Source organism: Arachis ipaensis, chromosome B04 (assembly GCF_000816755.2).
Source record: "Arachis ipaensis cultivar K30076 chromosome B04, Araip1.1, whole genome shotgun sequence".
Lineage (NCBI taxonomy): Eukaryota > Viridiplantae > Streptophyta > Magnoliopsida > Fabales > Fabaceae > Arachis > Arachis ipaensis.
Window position 1 is genome coordinate 89497081 of NC_029788.2, and position 5705 is coordinate 89502785.

The window sequence follows — 5705 nt, forward strand, 5'->3', positions numbered from 1 at the left end:
TATTTTCGAAAAATGCAAGATGCATATGCAATTGACACCAAACTTATGATATGACGCAAGACTCAAACAAGAACACACAAACAATATTTTTTATTTTTATGATTTTCTAAATTTTTTTGGATTTTTCAAAAATTATATGAAAAAGAAAAAAATAAGGATTCCAAAATTTTTAATATGAATTCCAGGAATCTTGCATTCTTAGTCTAAAGCTTCAGTCCAGGAATTAGACATGGCTCACTAGCCAGCCAAGCTTTCAATGAAAGCTCCAGTCCAAAACACTAGACATGGCCAATGGCCAGCCAAGCTTCAGCATGTAACACCAGAGTATATTGCTCTTGATAACAAATTGCTGCTCATTACTTATCAAATATGTAACTTGCCTCTAATGGTTTGGAAGCCTCAGTCCAAAAGAATTTAGACATGGCTTTACAGCCAGCCAGGCTTCACATGCTTCATGAAACACTAGAATTCATTCTTAAAAATCTTGAATAGAATTTTTGAAAACATTTTTATTTTTTTTTCGAAAACAGATGAGAAAATTTTAGAAATATTTTTGAAAAATTTTTGAAAAGAAAACAAAAAGAAAATTACCTAATCTGAGCAACAAGATGAACCGTCAGTTGTCCAAACTCAAACAATCCCCGGCAACGGTGCCAAAAACTTGGTGCACGAAATTGTGATGTCCAGGCTCAAACAATCTCTGGCAACGTGAGCAACTTGGTACGCGTAATCGTGATTACACTTTAATTATGTAAAATTCATGGCTCTTTCTTTCCTTGGCAATGGCACCAAGAACATGGTGCCAATACCATGGTTCACAACTTCGATACAACTAACCAGCAAGTGCACTGGGTCGTCCAAGTAATACCTTACGTGAGTAAGGGTCGAATCCCACGGAGATTGTTGGTATGAAGCAAGCTATGGTCACCTTGCAAATCTCAGTTAGGCAGATATAAAGTGATAATGGTGTTTTCGAATACTAATTAATAGAATAGGGATAGAGGTACTTATGTAAATCAGTGGTAGGAATTTCAGATAAGCGAATGGAGATGCTTTTCGTTCCTCTGAACCTCTGCTTTCCTGCTATCTTCATCCAATCAATCTTACTCCTTTCCATGGCTGGCTTTATGTGATACATCACCACTGTCAATGGCTACTTTCGGTCATCTCTCGGGAAAATGATCCAATGCCCTGTCACGGCACGGCTAATCGTCTGGAGGCATCACCCTTGTCAATGGCTTCATCTTATCCTCTCAGTGAATAATATGCTCACGCACCCTGTCACGGCACGGCTATTCATCTGTCGGTTCTCAATCATGCTGGAATAGGATTTACTATCCTTTTGCGTCTGTCACTAACGCCCTGCAATCGCGAGTTAGGACCTCATCACAGTCATTCAATTATTGAATCCTACTTGGAATACCACAGACAAGGTTTAGACCTTCCGGATTCTCTTGAATGCCGCCATCATTCTAGCTTACGCCACGAAGATTCCGGTTAGGAGATCTAAGAGATATTCATTCTAGCTTATTTCATGTAGAACAGAAGTGTTTGTCAGGCACGCGTTCATAAGGGAGAAGGATGATGAGCGTCACACATAATCATCACCTTCATCATGTTCTTGGGTGCGAATGTTCCACTTGGTGTGTGTTTGGGCTGAGCTTGAGTGTTCCACGTGCAGAGGCCATTTGTGGAGTTGAACGCCAGCTTTTGTGCCAGTTTGGGCGTTCAACTCTGGTTTTGGCTCCTTTTCTGGCGCTGGACGCCAGATTTGGGTAGAAAGCTGGCGTTGAACGCCAGTTTACGTCGTCTATTCTTGGCCAAAGTATGGACTATTATATATTGCTGGAAAGCCCTAGATGTCTACTTTCCAACGCAATTAGAAGCGCGCCATTTCGAGTTCTGTAGCTCCAGAAAATCCACTTTGAGTGCAGGGAGGTCAGAATCCAACAGCATCAGTAGTTCTTCTTCAACCTCTGAATCTGATTTCTGCTCAAGTCCCTCAATTTCAGCCAGAAAATACCTGAAATCATAGAAAAAACACACAATCTCATAGTAAAGTCCAGAAATGTGAATTTAACATAAAAACTAATGAAAACATCCCTAAAAGTAGCTAGATCCTACTAAAAACATACTAAAAACAATGTCAAAAAGCGTATAAATTATCCGCTCATCAGCGCTCAAAGGAACCAAAGAAACCAAGAGCGCTACGTTAAATGTTTTAACGTTTTCGTGGGTCTCAACAAAAGAAAAGCAAAGCGCATTGAAACTCAGGGGGAGCACCAAGGTTCGAAATGAGGACCAAGAGAAGCACTACAAGGCTTGGCAAGGAAATTGGCCAAAATAGATTCACCAAGGTTCGAAATGGGGAGCAAGAGGAAGCAAAGAAAGGGCGCTCCGTTTGGTTGCTTCACTGAGTGCTAGTATGAACAAGGAAATTGGCCAAAATGGTAGAGCCAAGATTCGAAGAGGGGTACACCATACATCAAGGGAAGCGCTACGTTAAAACTCTTAACTGTGCGCTATGTATGAAGCTTGGCACGAGCCCAGGCCCAAGGCAATGGAGCCCTACGTTTTCTTTACTCACTCAACGCTCCACTAGAGCTGGCCTTGGTTCCAATTTTCAATCAAGAGCCAATTTTGGATCCATTTCTTCACTAACTTAAAGAGCCCACTCCAAATTCTAAAAACCAGAAAAATTGAAAGTGTATAAATAGGAGTTAGTTTGATTTGTAGAGGACCTTCTTTTCATTTTTTTAGTTTTATCTTTTGCTCACTTTTACATTTTACTTTTTGAGTTCAATTTTAGTTCTGAATTTAGCTTTCATTTTGATTTTTGGGAATTGGGATTGAGATCTGAGTTTTCTTACTGATTGTTCTTGATTTGGCAATTTCTACTTTCTGTTTTAAATTTTGGATTGAGATTGAAGAAGTTCTGTTTCAATTCTTGATCTGAAATTCATCTTTGTTCTTCTTCTGCATAATTCTAATTTCATTTGCTGTTTTCATTTCTCTTCTTCTGCAACTTTTGCTTTTCTGTTTTGGATCTTGAATTGAGATTAAAGAGCTTCATTGATTCAAATTCTGAGAATCATTTTCCACTCTTCCTCTCAATTGATCTAAGGATTGGGTTTTAATCTTCTCGGCTGTTTTTAAATTTCATTTTCCTTTGCAATTACTTTTCTGTTTGATCAAGAGAGCAATTGAGATCTAGATCTGCTTTCTAATCTCATTTTTCTTCTTCGATCTTCAATTTCTCTTTTAGATTTCACAATTGAGCTAAGTTTACTTTCTGTTTTTTTCTTCAAGCAATTTTACCTTTCTGTTTAGATTTTCTGCAACTTATTTCATCTTCTACTTCTCTGATAAATTTCTCTTTACATTCTCTTGTTGAATTCTGAATCCCAGCTCCCACATCCCTTTACTATTCAAGCAATTTATATTTCTTGCACTCTAAGCTTCAGCTATTTACATTTCTTGCAATCTAAGCTTCAGTCATTTACATTACTTGCACTTTAAGATTCAGCTCTTTTACTTTCTTGCACTTTAAGTTTCATGCAATTTACTCTTCTGCACTTTACTTTTCTGTCAATTTCCCCTCTCCTTTTTATTTTCATGCAATTCAGCTCCGACTATTCAAGTTTCACTCAAATCATCAACTGTTTGCTTAACTAAATTCATCACCTAACTAAAATTACTCAATCCATCAATCCCTGTGGGATCGACCTCACTCATGTGAGTAATTACTACTTGATGCGACCCGGTACACTTGCCGGTGAGTTTTGTGTTGGATCATTTTCCATACATCAAGTTTTTGGCGCCGTTGTTGGGGACTGATTTAGATTGACAATGATTAAGTAAGGTGGTGGTCTAGATTAAGCACTTTTTCTTTGATTTTCTTTTTATTTTTACTAGGCACATTAACTGTTTGACACATTGTGTCAACAAACCCTCTAACTACATTCTGGCATGAGAATATCCAATATCCATTTGGATTGTTTGTGATTGTGCAGGTCATGGAGGATGAGAAAGAAGTAACCAACAATGCTTAACCTGCAAGGAGGGTGTTGGCCTCTTATACCATTCCTAATCCAAGGCACTGCGGGAGTAGCATACTTACTCCAAATGTCAATGCAAACAACTTTGAATTGAAGCCTCAACTCATCACCTTGGTGCAGAATAACTGTTCTTATGGAAGAAGCCCGTTGGAAGATCCAAACCAGCACCTATCCACCTTTCTAAGGATATATGACATAGTGAAGACTAATGGTGTGCATCCCGACATTTACAAGCTGCTGCTATTTCCATTTTCCCTGAGAGACAAAGCTACCCAATAGTTGGAGGCATTTCCAAGAGAAAGCATCAACAATTGGGAGGATCTAGTGAACAAGTTCCTAGCCAAGTTTTATCCTCCCCAAAGGATCATCAAACTGAAAACAGAAGTGCAAACATTCATTCAATTGGATGGAGAGTCACTGTATGATACATGGGAGAGATACAAAGCTTTAATCAGGAAGTGCCCACCAGAAATGTTTAGTGAATGAGATAGACTCCAAAACTTCTATGAAGGATTGACACTGAGAGCTCAAGAGGCCCTTGACTATTCAGTAGGAGGCTCAATGCAACTCATGAAGACAACTGAAGAAGCTCAGAACCTTATAGACATGGTGGCAAACAATCAATACTTCTTTGCTCATCAAAGGCAATGCTAACCAACTCCCAAGAAAGGTATCTTGGAGCTTGAAGGTGTTGACACTCTCTTGGCACAAAACAAACAGATGCATCAACAACTTCAGCAACAAATAGAAATGATGGCCAAGAAAATTGATGGACTACAAATTTCTGCAGTAAATACACAAGGCCAATCTCAAACCTCACATGGGTGGAAGCAATCTGAAGAAGGTTTCGGGACATTCAATTATGAGCAACAAAGCCCTGAGCAGGTGCAACATATGAATAACACCTTAAGTTTGTTTCAACCCAACTTCCATGTTGACACACACAATCCATCCTGGAAGAATCATTCTAACTTGAGGTGGGGTGAGCACCAGAATCAAGGACAAAGGGACCTCAACTATAGCAGCCTCAGCAGCACAAACAACCAAAGCCATTCATCCAATAATACTAACCAATTCAAAAACCCACAAAACACATACCACCAACCCCATAATAACTCACAAAACCACCAGAATAACTTTTTCACATCCACATTTTATCCATAAAATATCCCTGTAGATAATTCAAACAACCTTCAGCAACAACCATCTCATCTCACACAACCACAACCAAATTCAGACTCTCAAAGAATCTCTAGTCTAGAGATATTAATGGAGAAACTCATCAAAACTCAAGAGGTGGCCAGACAAGATCAAGAAGCAGCAAGAAAAGATCAAGCCATAACAAGCAAAAACCAAGAAGCTTCAATTAGAAATCTTAAGAGGCATATGGAGCAAATGGCTAAGCAAATTTTAGAAATAGGTGAGAAGAGAGCAAATACCTTCCCCAATGCCACTGAAAAACACCCAAGGAACAAAGGAAAGGCTACAAAGTGGGAGGAGTGCAAGGCAATCACAGTGGGAAGTGAGAAGACTATGAAGAAGGAAGCCATCAATCAGGAAAAACACAACAGAGAAGTTCCACAAGGAGAGATAGAGGGGAGAAGTGAAGAGGATAAGAAAACCAAGAAGGCATAAATCTCAAAGGGA